Source organism: Callithrix jacchus, chromosome 17 (assembly GCF_049354715.1).
Source record: "Callithrix jacchus isolate 240 chromosome 17, calJac240_pri, whole genome shotgun sequence".
Classification (NCBI taxonomy): Eukaryota; Metazoa; Chordata; class Mammalia; order Primates; family Cebidae; genus Callithrix; species Callithrix jacchus.
Window position 1 is genome coordinate 568036 of NC_133518.1, and position 21178 is coordinate 589213.

General features: G+C 46.9%; 1 long non-coding RNA gene and 1 pseudogene across 1 annotated transcript; one reads left to right on the plus strand and one right to left on the minus strand.

Annotated features, from left to right (window-relative positions):
• Positions 1-13907: 13907 nt before the first annotated feature.
• Positions 13908-15599, minus strand: LOC144579993 (uncharacterized). The gene is made up of 2 exons (XR_013528800.1): positions 15498-15599; positions 13908-15067 (listed from the first exon to the last, which is right to left on the minus strand). It is a non-coding gene; the product is annotated as an uncharacterized LOC144579993 (long non-coding RNA).
• Positions 15600-18559: 2960 nt separating this feature from the next.
• LOC144580042 (signal recognition particle 9 kDa protein pseudogene) lies at positions 18560-20493 on the plus strand (annotated as a pseudogene).
• Positions 20494-21178: the final 685 nt, after the last annotated feature.

Genomic DNA, 21178 nt, shown 5'->3' on the forward strand with positions numbered 1-21178 from the left:
ACAGCCACTCTCCCCGCACCAGGGAAACGGGGTGAGGGGCCAGCCCCAGGCCCCCAAACAAAGACAGATCTTTGGGGCAGTCAGTTCCGTTCCTCCAGCCAACAATCCGTTTCAAGCCTATGCCGAGCCACAGCAGGAAGCGCAGGATTGGACCTCTGTTCCACCTCCCATACAGTACTAACACCTGAAATGGGGGTTCAGGCATTGCCTACAGGCATCTTTGGACCTCTGCTTGAAGGTTCTTTTGGACTTATTCTAGGGCGAAGCGGCCTCACACTACAAGGTTTGCAAGTTCTCCCTGGAATAATAGATAATGATTACACGGGAGAAATTAAAGTTATGGCAGCTTCTCCTAAAGTCATAAGTACTATCTCCCCTGGACAGAGATTTGCTCAACTGTTACTGTTGCCTCTGTGTAAAACTAATAATAATATTTTCAAAAACAATAGAGGTGACTCAGGCTTTGGTTCCTCTGATGTCTACTGGGCAAAAGTGATATCTCCAAAAAAGCCCATGATGACATTGTGGTTAGATGGAAAGGAGTTCACAGGGTTGGTGGATACCGGAGCCGATGTGACTATAATTAGTAAAAAACAATGGCCTGCCACATGGCCGGTGAGCGCTATTATTACTCATCTCACTGGTATTGGACAGAGTAAAAATCCAGAAAAAAGTACAAAAATGCTTAAATGGGAAGACAAAAAGGGAAATCAAGGCCAAATCCAGCCCTATATTGTTGCAGGCCTGCCTTTTAACCTTTGGGGAAGAGACTTGCTAGCACAAATAGGCATGGTCATAGGCAGCCCCAATGAGATTGTCACCGCCCAGATGCTCAAACATGAATACGTGCCAGGTACTGGGCTGGGAAAAAACCAAACTGGAATTTTGAGTCCTATAGAGGCCAAATTAAAAACAGATAGGAAAGGGATAGGGTATTTTCAGTAGGGGCCGCGGTCTGTCCTGTAGCCCATGCAGACAAAATTACTTGGTTGTCAGATAACCCCATATGGGTTGACCAATGGCCCCTCTCTTCAGAGAAATTAGCTGCCGCACAACAACTGGTACAGGAACAGTTGCAAGCGGGGCATATAGAACCTAGCAATTCTTCCTGGAACACACCAATTTTTGTCATAAAGAAGTCAGGAAAATGGCGATTATTACAGGACCTTAGGGAAGTCAATAAGTCCATGGTCCTCATGGGGGCCCTTCAGCCCGGACTCCCTTCCCCTGTTGCCATACCCCTGGACTATTATAAAATTGTTATTGACCTAAAAGACTGTTTTTTTACTATTCCATTACATCCAGATGATCAAAAGCGTTTTGCTTTTAGTGTGCCCTCTACCAATTTTAAGGAGCCTATGAAAAGATATCACTGGAAAGTACTACCTCAGGGCATGGCTAATAGTCCAACCTTGTGCCAATCTTTTGTTGCTTTAGCCATTCAACCTGTTAGAGACACCTGGAAAGAGATTTATATTATCCATTATATGGATGATATTCTTTCAGCAGGAAAAGTTGGACAGGATGTTTTGTCCTGTTTTAAGGCTTTGCAAACATCTCTAATTCAACATAGTCTGTTAGTAGCTCCTGAAAAGGTGCAGCTCACAGACCCTTACACATATTTAGGCTTCCAGCTGAAAGGGAGACAAATTGCCACACAAAAGGTGCAGCTTAGGCTAGATAAACTGAGGACACTCAATGACTTTCAGAAATTATTGGGAGATATCAATTGCCTACTACCTCATTTAAAACTATGCAAAGCAGATCTCAAACCGCTTTATGATATTCTAAATGGGGACCCAAACCCCACCTCGCCTCGTGAGTTAACCTCTGAAGGCATTCAGGCTATTCAAACTGTAGAGCATGCCATTAATCACCAAACCATCACCTTCATAGACTATAGCAAGCCACTTCAATTTATCATTTGCCAGACATCTTTGTCTCCCACCGCTGTGTTTTGGCAAACTGCTCCACTCATGTGGGTACGCCTTCCTAACACGCCTAAGAGAGTCCTTGAACCATATTACCTTATGGTAGCGAGTCTAATTATCCAAGGTCGAACAATGGGCAAGGAATATTTTGGTTCTGAACCTTCCTTAATTGTCCAGCCTTATAATAAAGAACAAGTACAGTGGCTCATGCAAACTACTGAAGCTTGGCCTATAGCATTAGCTTCTTTTTCAGGACAATTAGACAATCACTATCCTCCTTACAAATTGATTACCTTTGCCAATAGACATGAGTTTATCTTCCCTAAAATTACAAAACTTGAACCTATACCTGATGGACTCGTCGTATTTACTGACGGTTTGTCTACAGGTATAACTGCTTATGTCACTCAAGGCTGCACTGTACAATTTCAGACTCAATCATCTTCTGCTCAACTTACTGAGCTACAAGCAGTTGCAGCAGTGTTTTCTGCTTTCCCCAATCAATCTTTAAATATCTATACTGACAGTGCATACATTGCTCAGTCTATACCTAACTTAGAGACAGCTCCCATTATCAAACATACCTCCTCAGCTGCAAAATTATTCAAACAATTGCAACAGTCCATTATCAGCAGAACTCATCCTTTCTTTATTGGACACTTGCGGGCTCACTCGGGATTGCCTGGACCACTATCACAAGGCAATCAACAAGCCGACCTGGCCACCCGCAACCTCCATACTTATGCCATTGAAACTGAAACTCCATTATCTCAAGCTCAACATACGCACAGCCTGCACCACCTTAATGCTCACTCTCAGGCTACTACACCACATTACTAGGGAACAAGCTAGACAAATAGTTAAGGAATGCACACAATGTGCCACTCATTTACCTGTGGCCCATTTAGGTGTCAATCCTAGGGGCCTAATCCCCAATGCACTCTGGCAGATGGATGTAACCCATATCCCAGAATTTGGTAATCTTAAATATGTTCATGTGTGCGTTGATACCTGTAGTGGATATGTGTTTGCTACACTCCAAAAGGAGAAGCCACTAAACAGGTCATTGGACACTTACTGTCTGCTTTTGCCACCCTTGGCTGCCCACAAAAAATCAAGACCGATAACGGGCCAGGATATACTAGTTTAGCCTTTGCCCGATTTTGTTCTAAATTAAACATACAGCATGTAACTGGCATCCCCTATAATCCTCAAGGCCAAGGAATAGTTGAAGGAACTCATCTTACCTTAAAACTGACTCTCCAGAAAATTAAAAAGGGGGAATGGTATCCCATCAAGGGGTCCCCCAGAAACCTCATAGCACATTCACTATTTATACTCAATTTTTTAACTTTAGATAAAGATGGACACTCCGCTGCAGAACGCCATTGGCAATCAGAAACTCAAACTAAATTTGCATCCGTAATGTGGAAGGACCCTATGACAGGCTCCTGGCACGGCCCTGACCCTGTATTAATTTGGGGCAGGAGATCTGTTTGTGTGTATGCTAAAGAAGCAGATTCTGCCACATGGCTACCTGAAAGACTAGTGAAGCAAATAGACTGTAAAGGAACGACAGAACGGGAGAAAAATAACCCATCCCAGGGAATAACCTAGACCCTGAGGATTATCTCTTTTTCCCCTTTCCTTTTCAGACAATCATGTGGCTCTTACTAGTGATAATCTTAACACCCATACCTATGGCTGACAGAGATAAAATAAAAACCCTTCAAGAAGATTTGGCCGCAAGAAGAAAGGCACTCCTTGACAATCCACTGTGGGGAGGGTTGAATGGGATCCTTCCTTATCTCTTTCCCCTCCTCGGCCCTTTTATTGGGTTTCTTCTGCTTCTAGCTGTGGGGTCCCTCATATTTAACAAGGTCATGGCTTTTGTTAAACAACAAATTGATGCGTTAAAAATGCAGCCCCTACAGATCCATTACCATAAGCTGGAAATGGCTGATCGAGAGTTAGAGATGGATCTAGGTTATGGTAGTGCCAACCACCTCTAATATTGCTTGGTGAGATGGGCCAGTTAGCCAATGACGGACAACCTGAGAGCCTAACAGTAAGATGCTCCCACCTAAGACAGGGGGTCGGAACATGATTCCCGCTCACCCTATAATGGGTAAGGGTAAAAGGCATCACTGTAGGTGTGTCTCATGACCTAAGACAGGCATGGCCCCCACAAGTATTCAGCCATTTAAATAAAATAAAAAAGGGGGACCTGTAGGAAGCAGTGTCCATCTGGCTATCTTGAATGCTGTGATAAGCAACCTTGTGGCCTTGTTACTCAAGATCCCGCTTCCCTTATCTATTTTCCACATTCTTCTTAATCACGAGGTAATCACGAGACCCACCTACGCCTCATCTCCATGGTTGTCCTCTGACGTAAATACTCCAAGGTTTCCCGCCTTTGCTTGCTTATAAGCTGCTGTTTTGTACCTAATAAACGAGACTTGATCAGATCCCTTGACTTGTCTCCATTCTTCGTGTCTCCTGTCTCTCCCATAATCCCCACTTCCTCCCTAGGGTCCGCGTTGCTTGTCCCGTGGGTCGGGACAGAGAGAAATTAAAAAGCTGAGCCGGGCATGGCATGTGCTCGCTTCGGCAGCACATACACTAAAATTGGGACTCTACATAGAAGCTCAAAAAGACCTCAGCGCTAACATGAAACTTGGCCTGCTAGGTACGATGGCTCACAGGAACCTGTCATTTAGGCTCTCCGAAGACCAACGCAATAACAAAAAGATAAAAAAAAGCTGAGCCAGGCATGGCATGTGCTCACTTCGGCAGCACATACACTAAAATTGTGACTTTACATAGAAGCCCACAAAGGCCTCAGCGCTAACATGAATCTCGGCCTGCCAGGTACGGTGGCTAACAGTAACCTGTCATTTAGGTGCTTCAAAGACCAAAGCAATAACCAAACGAAAGAAAGAAGCTGAGCCGGGCACGGCATGTGCTCGCTTCGGCAGCACATACACTGAAATTGGGACTCTACATAGGAGCTCGAAAAGACCTCAGTGCTAACATGAAACTCGCCTTGCCAGGTACGATGGCTCACATGAACCTGCCATTTAGGCGCTTTGAAAACCAACCCAAAAAAAATTTCGAGTATGCCTGTTTGTGACCCGCCCGACCAACTTGGGAAATGTCCGTCTTCAGAACGAATACAAAACTTGGGTTAGACTCGGTGCATCACACCTGTAATGCCATGACAGCAGAATGTCGAGCGGGGTGGACAGTAAGATCCAAAATACGAGACTTGCCTCGACCGACACAGCACTACCCGCTTGGTATAAACAACATGAAAACCTAAAGAAATAATAATAAAGCTGAGCCGTGCACGGCATGTGCTCACTTCAGCAGCACATCCACTGAAATTCGAACTCTACATAGGAGCCTGAAAAGGCCTCAGCGCTAACATAAAACTTGGCCTGCCATGTACAGTGGCTCACAGGAACCTGTAATTTAGGCGCTTTGATGACCAACGCAAGAAACATTTCAAGGATGCCTATTCGTGACCCGCCTGACCAACGTGGGAAATTTCCGTATTTAGAACGAAAACAAAACTTGGGTTAGGCTCAGCGCATCACACCTGTAATCCCATGAAAGTGGAACATCGAGCTGGCAGACAGTGAGATCCCAAATTCGAGACTTGCCTCGACCGACACAGCACTACCCGCTTGCTATAAACAACATAAAAATCGAAAGAAATAATAATAAAGCTGAGCCAAGCATGGCATGTGCTCACTTCGACAGCACGTATACTGAAATTCGGACTCTACATAGGAGCCCAAAAAGGCCTCAGCGCTAACATGAAACTCTGCCTGCCAGGTATGGTGGCTCACAGGAAGCTGTCATTTAGGCGCTTTGAAGACCAACGCACAAAAAATTTCGAAGATGCCTGTTTGTGATCCGCCTGACAAACGTGGGAAATATCTGTCTTCAGAACGGAAATAAAACTTTGGTTAGTCTCGGCACATCACACCTGTCATCCCATGACAGCGGAATGTTCAGCCGGACGGACAGTGAGATCCCAAATTCGAGACTGGCCTCGACCGACACAGCATTACCCGCTGCCAATAAACAACATAAAAACCGAAAGAAATAATAATAAAGCATAGTCGGGCACAACATGTGCTCGCTTCTGCAGCACATACACTGAAACTGGGACTCTACATAGAAGCCCGAAATAGCCTTAGCGCTAACATGAAACTCGGCCTGGCAGGTACGGTGGCTCACAAGAACCTGTCATTTAGGCACTTTGAAGACCAACGCAAAAAAAATTTCGAGAATGCCTGTTTGTAACCCGCCCAAACAACGTGGGAAATGTTCGTCTTCAGAACGAAGACAAAACTTGGGTTACGCTCGGTGCATCACACCTGTAATCCCATGAAAGTGGAACGTCGAGCCGGGCGGAGAGTGAGATCCCAAATTCGAGACTGGCCTCGACCGACGCAGCACTACCCGCGTGCTATAAACAAATTAAAAACCAAAAGAAATAATAATAAAGCTGAGCCGGGCACGGCATGTGCTCGCTTCGGCAGCACGTACACTGAAATTGGGACTCTACATAGGACCCTGAAAAGGCCTCAGCGCTAACATGAAACTCGGCCTGCCAGGTACGGTGGCTCACAGGAAGCTGTCATTTAGGCGCTTTGAAGACCAACACAAGAAAAATTTCGAGGATGCCTGTTCCTGACCCGCCCGACCAACATGGGAAACCATGCCCAATGGGTACACGATGTACATGTGGACATACTGGTTACGTGGTGTACATGTGAACATAATGTGTACATGATGTTCATGTGTATATATCATAATATTACAATAAATGTAAATGTACATAATGTTTGCAGTCTGTTCATCTATATTGATATAAGGTGTTACGTATGCATTGTGATTTTATCTACTGTTGTGAATATATAACATCATTGTGACATTACAATACATAATCATATTGTACACATTATGTACATAACTAATGTGCACACATTATGAACATATAATATACATATTGCAACAATTATTTACATTTATTGTACATCTGTATTTGGTAAACACATGTACACCAGAGAAATTGTAGTCTCTACCTCTTTTATACATTTCTTGTAATGTGCCAATAAATGTACATATGATGAGTACATTCTGGGATATCACTTTTTGCATATTAAATAGAAATTACTTTGGTGACAAAAGTGGGAGTTCACCCGGGTGTGTACATGGATCCTATGTTTACATATTGTGCATATTATGTACTCATTTACATAATGTACATGTCTATATAATATGTACGTGTGCGTACGTATGTACATAATGTGCACACATATGTACACGGGCATATATTGCTCATCTGTATGTAATGGGTACATGAGGTACATTAATGCATATTATCATTTAACAATATATGTAAATGAACATAATGTTGGAAATACATAATATTATATTGATATTATGCATTACAGGTTTATCGTAATTACATAAGCTGTTGTGATATGGTATCCTCTGGATATGATAATAGATGTACCTTTTATTCATCTTAGGGTTAGTGTTAGGGTTGGGGTTAGGGTGGGATTTAGGGTTAGGCTTTCGATTAGGTATAGGTTTATGTGTAGGTTTAGAATTTAGAATTATGGTAAGGGTTAGGGTTAGTGTTTAAGTTTAGGGTTAGTGTAGGGTTAGAGGTAGGTTTCAGGTTAAGGTTATACCTTTATTGAAATATGCCAATAAATGTACAAATTATGAGTACATTCTGGAATATTACTCTTAGCTTGTTAGATAGAAATCCCTTCAATTACCAATGTGGGTGTACACGCATGTGTCTACATATTTTATACATGGACATACAGTGAATATTATGCACTAGCATGTGTACAGAAAGTATATGTCTACCATATATGAACATATGCATACATAGTGTAGCGACGTACATACTTTTCACACATATATACACGTGCATATATTGTACATCCGTGCATAATGGGTACAAAGTGTACCTGTTTACATAATGAATATATGATGTACATGCGGACGTACTGGGTACATGGTGTACATGTGAACATAATGTGTACATGTTGTTCATGTGTACATATCGTAATATTACAACAAATGTAAATGTACGTAATGTTTTTAATGTCTACACTGATATTAATATTATTTATTATATGTGCAATGTGATTTCATAAGCTGTTGTGATTAAATGATATCATTGTGATATTACAATCAATGGACATGTTGTACACATAATGTACATAACTGTTTTGCACACTTTATGTAAATATAATATACATATTAAACAGATTATGCACATTTATTGTACATTTGTATTTTGTAAACCTACGTACACCAGACTAATTGTACAGACTGTACCTTTATTATATATTTCTTCTTATTCCAATTTATGTACATATGATGAATAAATTCTTGGATATACTTTGTTGCATATTAAATAGACATTACTTTGGTGACAAAAGGGGGAGTTCACCCAGGTCTTTACATGGTTTATACGTATTGGTTTTCTGCTTATTACGTACTCACGTACACAACGTACATGCCTATATGACATGGACATGTGCGTACGTATGAAATCCCAGCCACTCAGGAGGCTGAGGCAGGAGAATCGCTTGAACCCCGGAGGCGGAGGTCACCGTGAGCTGAGATCCCACCATCGCACTCCAGCCTGGGTGACAAACTGAGACCCTGTCTCAAAAGAAAAAAGAAATAAAAAAGAAAAAAGAAAAGAAAAAAAATAGAAAGAAAGACCACACAAGAAACACAGAAACATCAAAAGAAACACATGAACAACGAACGAAACCCAGAAACGTCAAAAGAAACAAACAAGAAAGAAAGAACCGGAAAAGGCAATTAGGAAGAGAGAAACAAAGGAGAAAGGATAGACAAATTTCTTTTCGAAAGATCCTCTAACAGCATAGTAAGGCCCAGGGAGGAACTGCGACACACCTTCCACATTACGAATATGGTTGGCCAGGAAATTAAAAATACCACGCGTAACGTAACCGTTAAACGTGACTATGAGCCGGGCATGGTGGCTCAGGCCTGTCATCCCAGCATTCTGGGGGGCTGAGGGGGGTGGGCCACCTGAGGTCAGGAGTCCAACAACAGGCTGGCCAACATGGTGAAACCCCATCTCTGCTAACAATACAAATAAACTTCTTTAATTTTAATCTAAGAAAGAAAGAAAAAAAGAAAGAAAGAAAGAACTTCTCCAGGCGTGGCGGTGCATGCCTGTAACCCCCAGCCACTCAGGAGGCTGAGGCAGGAGAATCGCCTTAACCCCGGAGGCAGAGGTCGCCGCGAGCCGAGATCGTGCCCTTGAACTCCAGCCTGGGTGACAGAGTGAAACTCTGTTTCCAAAAAAAAGAAGAAAAATGACTATGAGGGCCTGGGCCAGGGTGGTTGAGTGAGTTTACCTAGGGAGGGAGGAAGGGAGGGAGAAAGGGGTGGCGGGTGGGGGGGGGAGAGAGAGAGAGAGAGAGAGAAAGAAAGAAAGAAAGAAAGAAAGAAAGAAAGAAAGAAGGGGGGATATGACTGAGTGGAAGGAGAGAAACCAAGGGGAGCAGGAGGGGACACAAAGAGGAAGGGGAAGGGACGGAGGCACAGTAGGTTATTCTAAAATGTATTCAAGACTGGGGTGGGGGTGGGCACGGAGGGCAACTCAGGAAACAAGCCGACTCCAGCAATGACACCTAATTCATGATTGCTGGCATCGCTGCCTTGAAAGGGGGGCACCGCATGTTTCTTCCTCCACACTCATTCGATGATTTCAGGGAAACGCCATTTACGAGCACACTCTGGACATCTACCTGCTTTCGCTACATCTGGGGAGAATCGGGAAAGTCCCCACTAACGACAAGGCCTAAAGTGGAGCTGTCATCCACAAAACCCAGGCAGAAGGGTCCATATGGGTTAAGAAAGACACCAAGAAAGAAAGGGAAACAACGGATCAAAGAGAAGAACAATCGGGCCCGGCCAGGGTCTCCAGGGGTCGTCTGGGCAACGAGGGAGTCGGGGGTGGGGGTGGGGGTGGGGGACGAATGGACTAAGGGAGGGCGGGCCTCTAAGTGGGGGGAGGTGGGGGGGAGGTGAGGCTCGGGGAGTGGGGGGTGAGGGGCGGGTGGCAGAGAGAAGCCACAATCTCTCCTGACGGTGGGCGGGCGGCCAGAGCGTCCCGTCACGCCGCCTAGACTTCGGAGAACCGGTGACCGCTAGGTGACGCCCGATGACAACATATGCAAGTGTCAGCCCGGCACCCTCCCAGGCATTTCCCCCACAACTAATGGAGCGGAGACCCTGAGGGGGAAGGAAGCACCGTGACTCGGCAATATGCGCAGAAACACACGCACCTACGTACGTGCGTAGGTACGTACGCACGCACGCACGCACGCACGGACGTACCCACGCACGCACTCACACGCACGGCGTATCCCACAGAATAGCAGAGTGTATACCGTGATAGCGAGAGGGCCCACGCCATTTTCTTCTCTAGTAACAAAAGAAAAAGCAGGCCGAGGCCCGGCGGCCCACGCCCCTCACCCCAGCACTCCGGTAGTCAGAGGCAGAGGCGGGCGGGTCACCCGGGGTCAGGAGTTCCGAACCATCCCCGTCAACATGGCGAAACCCCCGCCTCCAGGCCCTCGAAAGGCCGGGCAGGGGCAGGAGAATCGCTGGAACTCGGGAGGTGGAGGTCGCAGTGAGCCAAGATCTCACCACCGACCGCACTTCAGCCTGGGCGACAGAGCGAGACTCCGGGGGCGGGGGGGGGGTGGTGGGGGGGATTCGCTTCCCTCTTTAGGTGACCACGCACCGTGACACGTACACAGAGAGCTCGGAAGGTACACAGGCTCTGACCTCCTCTGTGGTTTTGAGTCGGTCTGGCGATATTTTCCAGGCCTTCCGTTTCCCCGTAAGCAGTCACAGAAATGAAAACTCCCTCCTTTCCCAATTCGTCTTCAGCTCATCATCAGGCCGCAAGAATAAGCAGCCCGACCCGATCCGACCCTCCCGCTGGGTCCGGGAGCAATTGCACTCCAGCCCGGGCGACAGAGCGAGCGAGCGAGCAGAACCTCTGTCGCAGAAGAAAACAATTAAAAAGAAGGAAGATAGATAGATAATCAGCCGGCCGTTTTGTGTCGTGCTGCGTCCTGGCACCCGCCCGGGCCGGTAGGCCCAGCTCCTCAGGGGCTGAGTCAGGGGAGCATCTCTCTAAGCCCACCAGTCAGTTCAAGGTCACAGTGACCTACGATCGGCCTGGGCGACACAGGGAGACCCCATCTCTAAAAAAGTACATGGAAGCGTGGACGGTCGTAGAAGACATACAAGGAGGTGGCGGAGCACGGGAAGGCTCCGCTCGTTCCTGAAGACCAGAGCACAGCCGGGTGCGGTGGCTCAAGCCTGTCGTCCCAGCACTTTGGGAGGCCGAGGCGGGTGGATCACGAGCTCGAGAGATCGAGACCAACCTGGTCAATGTGGTGAAACCCCGTCTCTGCTAAACATACCGGAAAATAGACAAATAAATAAATTAGCTGGGCACGGTGGCACGTGCCTGTAATCCCAGCTACTCGGGAGGCTGAGGCAGGAGAATTGCCTGAACCCAGGAGGCGGAGGTTGCGGTGAGCCGAGATCGCGCCATCGCACTCCAGCCTGGGTAACGAGAGCGAAACTCCGTCTCAAAAAAATAAAAAAGACCAGAGCACACAAACAGGACCATCCGCTTGAGGTAGCCACCGTTCCGAATCACGGCGGAGGCCTCGAGGATTTCAGAGCAAGGCCCTGCCGTCATCTGCGGCACCCGACCTCGCCTGTAAATATTTCCGGAAACCGACTCGTCCGTCCATTCATTCACTCACTCATCCATCCATCCATCCATCCATCCATCCATCCAGTAGGGAGGAAGGAAGAGAAAAAAGAAAAAGAATGAGGCCGGGTGTGGTGGCTCATGCCTGTAATTCAAGTACTTTGGAGGCCAAGGCGTGCAGATCACCTGAGGTCGGGAGTTCAAGACCAGCCTGACCAACATGGTGAAACCCCATCTTTTTTTTTTTTTTCAATAAATAAATAAATAAATAAAAGAAAAGGAAGAAAGGGGGGAGGGGAGGAAGAGAGAGAGAGAGAGAAGGAGAAGAAGGAGAAGAAAGAGGAAAAGGAGGAGGAGGAGGAGGAGGAGGAGGAGGAGGAGGAGGAGGAGGAGGAGGAGGAGAAAAGAAATAAAAAGAGGGCAGCGCACCATGGCTCACGCCTATAATCCCAACACTTTGGGAGACTCAGGTGGAAGAATCGCTTGAGCCCAGGAGTTTGAGACCAGCCCTGGCAACACAGCGAGCCCCCGTTTGTACTAAAAAATCAAAACAATTAAAAAGTTAGCCGGGCATCGTGATGGCAGGCACCTGTATAGTTCTAGCTGTTTTGGAGCCCGAGGTGGGAGGATTGCTTGAGGTCGGGAAGTGGAGGCTGCCATGGGCCTTGGCCAGACAAATGCACCGCAGCCTGTTTCCCGGGCTGGTCTTCAACTCCTCAGCTCTAGCGAAGCACCTGCCTCACCTCCAAACTTGCACCCACCACATTCATCCGTCCCGGAGGTGTCTGTGACAGATTTTAGTAGGGGAGCATTCATTTCTAAATACCAGAGCAGATCAACAGGACCATCCGTTTGAGACAGACACCACCATTCTGAATCACAGCAGAGGCTTTGAGGATTTCAGAGCAAGACCCTGCTGCTATCTGCAGATAACCACCCTTCTTTCGAGGGACAGGGCTCTGTCAGGTAGCCTCTGGCTGTAAACCAAAGGCCCAACCACGGGGCCATAAAGTTAACCATGTTAGCCGAGCCGCCCATAACGCACCGAGCATAATCCCAGCACTTTGGGAGGCTGAGACGACGGGTGGATCACTTGAAGTCAGGGGTTCGAGACTAGCCTGCTGACCAGGGCAAAACCCCGTCTCTACTACATACACAAAAGTTAGCCGGGTGCGGTGGCACGCACCTGTAGTCCCAGCTACTCACTCGGGAGGCCGAGGCGGAAGAATCGCTTTGACTCGGGAGTCGGAGGTTGAAGAGAGCCGCGATCACGCCACTGCACTCCAGGCTGGGCGACAGAGGAAGACTCCGTCTCAAATAAGAACAATAGCAAGAAGTATAATAATAATAACGACGTTAAATTAAATGTAGAAAAACAAGAAATCACACATAATTTGTAGCGTCATTGCTGCCTCAAAAGGCGAGAAGCATAGCTTTGTGTCACCATGGGTTTTCTTTGTTCCTGAAATATTGCTCATTCATTCATTCATTCATTCATTCATTCGTTCGTTCGTTCAATCCTATTTTATTCTGTTCCATTCTATTCTATTCTATTCTAGCGTGTGTGTGTGTGTGTGTGTGTGTGTGTGTGTGTGTGTGTGTGTGTAGCTTTTTTCTGTTTTCTAAATATGGGGTTTCTTTTTTCTAAAGATGGCCAGGCTGGTCTTGAACTCCTGACCTCAGGTGATCCACCCACCTCGGCCTTTCAAAGTGCTAGGATGACAGGCGTGAGCCACCGCGCCCGGCCTTATTCTAATATTTTGGAGAAGCAGTCTTTCTCTGTCACCCAGGCTCAGTGCAACCTCCGCCCCCTGTGGGTTCAAGCAATTCTCCTACCTCAGCCTCCCGAGTGAGTGAGCAGCTGGGACTACACTACAGGCACGTGCCACCACGGCCCCCTAACTTTTCTGTATTTCCAGTAGAGGCAAGGGTTTCACTATGTTGACCATGCTGGTCTCGACCTCCTGACCTCTGATCCACCCGCCACAACCTCCCAGGCAGGCTTGAGCCACCACCACGCCTGGCCTATTTATTCTTTTTTCCTTAACTTTCCAGAAGGCTAGTTGCTTAAGCTTTCTAATTATTTTATTAATATTACTAATACCCTGATAACACTCCTAAAATAGCAATAGTTACATAATTGTATAGAACTGTCCTTGGATGATAAAGCACTTTTATTTCACATCAAGACAGCAATTACTTTAGATCATAATATGTCCACGCTAGACACCTGAAATTATACCTAGCACTATCTTTCTATGACTAAAAATTCAGAAATGCATACTGAACAGAAGATCCTTATCAAAATGATTTACGAGTCTTACAATTATCCTTTAATTCTTGCCGGGTATTGTTACTGCTATTTTGTGCATTAAAAACTGGAAAACAAAACAAATGACAAAAATGACATGAACTCCAGGTAGGGCTAGCTAGGTTCCTCAGGTCCATTTTCTTCAGTACTTTCAATAACATATGAAGTGTTATGAAGCTTGCCCCATGGATTTTTCAACTGCATACTATAACCTGAAGGGTTAGGGAAAAGTCCGAGAAAGGGTCCTTTGAAGTAAAAATTAATTTAAAGGGACAAAACCCACACAGTAATAGAAACAGAATATTAATTTTGTTCTCTATGGCAAAAATAGCCAACACGGTCAAGAATACTTTATGAGTCAGGTTGCAAAAGTGACAATTTTAGAAAACTCTATTAAGAGAAATTGACAGAGGGGGAGGTGGGGAGGGATAGCCTGGGGAGAAATGCCAAATGTGGGTGAAGGGGAGAAGAAAAGCAAAGCACACTGCCATGTGTGTACCTACGCAACTGTCTTGCATGCTCTGCTCATGTACCCCAAAACCTAAAATCCAATAAAAAATTAAAAAAAAAAAAAAATGGACAGAATAAAATCTGATTTCTCACACTCTAAAAACTGATGAAAACTAAACTGGCTTCACCAAAAACAGTCAATCTCTATGGTAACACTGTAACTCTCAGGTTGAGTAGCTCAAAATCAATCCAATCTCCAGCAAGACAAAGTTTAGCCTTTCTGTTCATTTAGGAGGATATTCTTTTTATCTGATCAAAGAACAATGAGACCCGGGGGTCAGAATGGCGATTCCCTAGGCAACAAGGGAGGGAGGAACGCGAAGATGGGGGCGGGGGTGGGGGCAGCGGACAAGTCACAGTTGCCCCGGGCTGTGCGCAGGCGGCCTGAGTGTTCTTCCTCCATGAGGCCTCGGTTTTCAGAGTGCCTTCTTTCTTCCTCCGTGAGGCCTCGGTTTTCAGAGTAACGGTGGCCGCTAGGGGATGCCCGAAGTCTGCCTGCCAACAGAGAGTGTCAACCAGGAATGAACTGGGATCGCCAGGAACGGGAGCGGGAGAGGGGAAGAATGGAGCCCTCCCCCCACCACAGCACAGTGGGGCCGCCGTGCCCTCCCAGGCAGTTGCCACAAGCAATCGACCAGCGCCTTAGGGAGACACAGCCTAAGTCCCCACCCATCGGATTATGTGAAACTTCCTTCCAGAGAGAAGAGACCGACTGGAAATTCTCTCCGTCAAGGTCGAAACCTAAAAGGATCACTGGCACACCCACCAGGCCCAAGACAATTTTGAAAAGAGTTGTTTCAAAATGGAAGAGCAGTTTCTGTGTTTGGGGTACATCCGTATATTTCCGTATAACAAAATTAGTTGTTTTAAACATGACGCTTTAAAAGAAAAAAAAAAAAAAATTCTTTTTTTTTTAACTCCTTACCTGTACAGTCCTGCGATAGGCAGACCACGGGACTCGTCAGCTCAGAGTCCGTGAGGCCAGAAGCTGACATCCTGCATGTCTACTCAGAATGAATGAACGAATGAACGAGTTTATTTATTTACTTTGAGACACAGTCTCGCTCTGTCCCCTAGGGTGGAGGGCAGGCAATGGCACGATCTAGGCTCACTGCAACCTCTCCGTCCCGGGTTCAAGTGATTCTTTCTGCCTCAGCCTCCCGAGTGGCTGGGAGTACAGGCATGTGCCACCACGCCCGGATGACTTTTGCATTTTTAGTAGAGACGGAGTTTCACCATGTTAGCAAGAATGGCCTCGATCTCCTGACCTCGTGATCCGCCCACCTCCCAAAGTGTTGGGGTTGATTACACGCGTGAGCCAGCCACCGCACCCGCCCGGGCCTGTAGTCCCAGCTACTCGGGAGGCTGAGGCAAGAGAATTGCCTGAACCCAGGAGGCGGAGGTTGCGGTGAGCCGAGATCGCGCCATTGCACTCCAGCCTGGGTAACAAGAGCGAAACTCCGTCTCAAAATAAATAAATAAACAAAGTTAAAAAAAATTAAATGCTGTATTCTGTTAGCTTTGCTTTGTACCCTGAGAAGGACATAATATAGCTGTTGTCTGTCTGTCTGTTTGTGACAGGGTCTCGCTCTGTCTGTCGCCCAGGGTGAAGTGCCTCCAAGTAGCTGAGACTACAGGCACGGACCCCGGGGTTTGGCCATGTAGCCCCAGGTTGGTGGTGGAGCTCCCGTGCTCAAGAGATCTTACTGCCTCTGCCTCCCAAAGTGTTGGGGTTACCGGCATGAGCCACCGCACCCGGCCTGACTCAATACCAGGAAGGGCCAGGATCTGCCAAGGCCTGTGTTCCAAAGTGGGGACAGTGGATCCCATGGTAGAGGGAGCCATCGGTCCACACTGAGCTCCGGCCAGCCCCAGGCCCCACCATGCAGACCAAATCAGAAGGAACAGGGTCCCTCGTCCTACACACCGCATCCCTTCACTGAACTTGGGAGCGGATCCATTTCCCAAACATGAGGTGGCTCTCAGTTTGAAACGGGTCACAAGGGGCCTGGCTTTCCCGAGTCGGCAGGATAACGAAGTCCTTCCGTGACATAGAACGAGGTGTGGCTCGAATCTAGATTCTCCAGTTAAAACCAAGGAAGATGGCCAGGAGCGGTGGCTCGTGCCTGTCATCCCAGCACTTTGAGAGGCCAGGCCGAGGTGGAAGTATCAGGAGGTCAGGAGTTTGAGACCAGCCTGGCCAAGACAGTGAAACCCCTGCCTCTACTGAAAACACAAAAATGTTAGCTGGGCGTGGTGGCGCGTGCCTGTAATCCTAGCTACTCAGGAGGCTGAGTCAGGAGACTCGCTGGAAACCAGGGAGGCAGAGGGTGCAGTGAGCTGAGATCGTGCCACTGCGCTCCAGCCAGGGGGACAGAGCAAGACTCGGTCTCAGAAAACACACACACACACACACACACACACACCACCACCACCACCACCACCACCACCAAAGAAAACCAACGTGTCACACTCGATCGAGACAGACAGAGACAGAGAGAGATGAGAGAGACAGAGAGAGAGAGAGAGAGAGAGAGAGAGAGAGAGAGAGAGATGTTATATCCGAGTGACATAAAGAATGCACCGCACTCTGAAACTGAATTATGAGTCCTTTATGTTAGCCAGCGACGGAGAGGTGGCTAATGCCCAAAATTCTCTCTCAGGCCCAAAGAAAGAAAGAGTTAGGGGGTTCTTTATACACTAGTTTGAAAAAGGAGGGGGGAAACCTAGCTGAAGCAAATTTTTCACAAAAGCAGAGTAAGCAAAAAGTTAAAAGATAAAGTAGTACAGGCTGGGCATGGCAGATCACGCCTATAATCCCAGCACTTAGGGAGGCCGAGACGAGTGGATCACAAGGTGAAGAGATCGAGACCATCCTGGTCTAATCAGCGAAACCCCATCTCAACTCAAAAAAAGAAAAAAGAAAAAAAAAATTAGCTGGGCATGGTGTCACGTGCCTGTAGTCCCAGCTACTCGGGAGGCTGAGTCAGGAGACTCACTTGAAACCAGGGAGGCAGAGGGTGCAGTGAGCTGAGATTGTGCCACTGCACTCCAGCCAGGGAGACAGAGCAAGACTCGGTCTCAGCAAACACACACACACCACCACCACCACCACCACCACCACCACCAAAGAAAACCAATGAAGGTGTTTAACTCAACGTGTCGCACTCGATCGAGAGAGACAGAGTCAGAGAGAGATGAGAGAGACACAGAGAGTAACACAGAGAGAGAGACAGAGAGAGAGAGAGAGAGAGAGAGAGAGACGGAGAGAGAGAGAGAGAGAGAGAGAGAGAGAGAGAGAGAGAGAGGGATGTTATATCCGAGTGAGATAAAGAATGCACCGCAATCTGAAACTGAATTATGAGTCCTTTATGTTAGCCAGCGACGGAGAGGTGGCTAATGCCCAAAATTCTCTCAGGCCCAAAGAAAAAAAGAGTTAGGAGGTTCTTTATACCTTAGTTTGAAACAGGAGGGGGGAAACCTAGCTGAAGCAAATTTTTCACAAAAGCAGAGTAAGCAAAAAGTTAAAAGATAAAGTAGCACAGGCTGGGCATGGCATCTCACGCCTATAATCCGAGCACTTAGGGAGGCCGAGATGGGTGGATCACAAGGTGAAGAGATCGAGACCATCCTGGTCTAAACAGCGAAACCACGTCTCAACTCAAAAAGAAAAAAAAAAAGAAAAAGAAAATTAGCTGGGCATGGTGGCACGTGCCTGTAGTCCCAGCTACTCGGGAGGCTGAAGCAGGAGAATTGCTTAAACCCAGGAGGCGGAGGTTGCAGTGAGCCGAGATCGTGCCATTGCCCTCCAGTCTGGGTAGCAGCAGCGACACTCTGTCTCAAATGAGAGAAAAAAGCAAAAAAAAAAAGAGAGAGAGGAGGGATGGGGGGGAGAGAGAGAGAGAGAGAGAGAGAGAGAGAGAGAGAGAGACAGAGAGAGACAGAGAGAGACAGAGAGCAGAGAGAGGAGGAGGAAAGGGGTACTCAATGGAGAGAGAATTACACATATCTTATAATGCTTTTGATACCATAATCGGTGGCCCGGGTGCACTTTTAAAACAGAAACAACAGCAGCAGCGGCAGCAAAAGCCAGCCAGCCAGACAGACCGTCACAGAGACAGTATTGTTACTAAAGACAGGTTTTCACTAACACGGGGGTGGGGGGGGGAGACAGAGAGAGAGAGAAAGAGAGAGGAGGGTGGATAACGAGGTCAAAAGATGGAGATCATCCTGGCCAGGCCAACATAGTGGGACCCCGCCTTCACTAACAATACAAACGTATTAGCTGAACAGGAATGTTGTCAGCAGGCTCAGGCTTCATAGCCAAAAAGCTGAAACCACCTTCTGGGATGTTTTCCCGAGAGCCAGTGGTTTCACGAGGGGCCGTGTGTAGTTGTGGAAATGGAGAGGAATGTTTGGAGCTCCATATTTGAGACAGAACGGACAGGGCTCGGTCACGGGTCATTTAAGACATGGGGAGATACAGACTGAGAAAACCCTCCCAGCATCCTAGCTGAACAGAGAGGTGCACGATTTATCGAGACACTAAGTCTGGGTCACAACCGAGTCAACGGAGAAAGCAAACCCAGATTTTAGGGTTGGATTTATCTCTCTCTCTCTCTCTCTCTCTCTCTCTCTCTCTCTCTCTCTCTCTCTCTCTCTCCCCCCGCCCCTTCAGAGGGAGTCTCACTCTGTCCACCAGGCTAGAGTCCAGTGGTGCGATCTCGGCTCACTCACTGCAACCTCCGACTCCTGGGTTCAATTAAATCTCCTGCCTCAGCCTCCCGAGAACCTGGGATTGCAGGCACGCACCACCACGCCCGGCTAATTTTTGTCCTTTTTTTCCTTCTAAAGACGGGGTTTCACCATGTTGCTCAGGCCGGTCTTGAACTCACGACCCCAGGTGATCTGCCCGCCTTGGCCTCCAAAGTGCTTGGATTACAGGCGTGAGCTCCCGCGCCTGGCTAATTTTTGTCTTTCTGTAGAGACGGGGTTTCACCATGTTGGCCAGGATGGTCTCAAACTCCTGACCGCAGGTGATCCGCCCACCTCGGCCTCCCAAAGTGCTGCAGTGACAGGCAGGAGCCACCGTGCCAGGCCTGAATCTTTATCAATGTGTAACATCTTTGAGGTCTCCAAGTCCAGAAATAAACTCGCCACTTCTGCACAGGATTCTGTATGGAGATCAAATCTGAGATTCCTAAAGTAAAGAATTGAGGCCTTGGGAATGGATTGGATTAGATCTACCTGAGCTTATATTAAAATAAAAAAGAGGGAGAGGAAGAGGGAGGGGTGGAAGAAAGTGGGGGAGGGAGGGGGGAGAGAGAGAGAGAGAAGAGGAAGAAGAAGAAGAAGAAGAAGAAGAAGAAGAAGAAGAAGAAGAAGAAGAAGAAGGAGAAGAAGAAGAAGAAGACCTCATGAATTTCTAGAAAATAAGACCTTATGACTTTTGCATCCGTTGGCGACTCTAGGTAGTTTGCTGAACCTGGTTCTGTGGCCTTGCCTCTGTTTACTTTTGCACTCCAGGCCACGATGCACAGTGCCAGACCTGGGAGGAGTTCAGCCACGCTGCCTACCGAGAGAGAAGCTTTACCTCGCTGACCCTGTGAAGGCACGTGTGGTTCTCAAATACAGGCATTCTGATGGAAACTTGTGTGTTAAACACACAAGTAACAGATGATCGAGTTTGTCTGGTGTCTAAAAGAGAGGAAGCTCAAGATGGAAAGAAGACTGAGAAATTCCACAGTCAACTAACTAGTGGCACTGACCGTAGCCAGGGAATCCCTCAGTGTTACCATGGAAACTGAGTGAATGGTTTGAAATGAAGACTTTGTCATGTACTGAGGAAGTAAATATCTTTTGAAGTAGGGAAAGTGTTGGGACAGAAAATACTTTATGTAACTAAGTGGACTCTTCAGAAGCTCAGAGGTCATTTTCTGTAATTTTCTTTTGAATGTTTTCTTTAGAGAGCTAGGAATGCGAATGTTTTCAGTCAGAAAGCCTGTATTTACTTTTGGAAACTGCACAAGCGATGCATCTGTCTCCGGAACTTTGCAGATTACTTGATGTTAGGTAAAACGCACAATTGTTTCTTTCTGGCAGATTCGTAACAGTAACTTGAAAATGAGATATTAAGAAAAGCCAATGCTTCCTTAAATTTAGTTCATCTTTCTTTCAAAGAACATTCAATGTAACCGTTGTGTTGGATCGAGGTATTTCTTTTGGAGCATAAAATGTATGCTGTCGATGACCAACAGACATAAAAGATGGTAATCGGAACAAACTCCGCACCACAGTGCGCATTGTTACGAATGCCGTGCACCTGAGTATGTCTAGTAGTGTGGCCTCAATTATATCTAACAGGAATTGACTAACCAGTATGCTTTGCCTTCTCTCTCTCTCTCTCTCTCTCTCTCTCTCTCTCTCTCTCTCTCTCTCTCTCTCTCTCCAGAGAGATACAATAAAAATACCTTTTATTATAGGGGATTGGTAGTATCAGCTCGTTGAACAATGACTTTGAATCTAGTTTTCAGTTATCAGAAGCAGCAGTTATTTGAGTGCGTGAATGCAATGACGGTCACTACACATGTACCACAACCACCATTT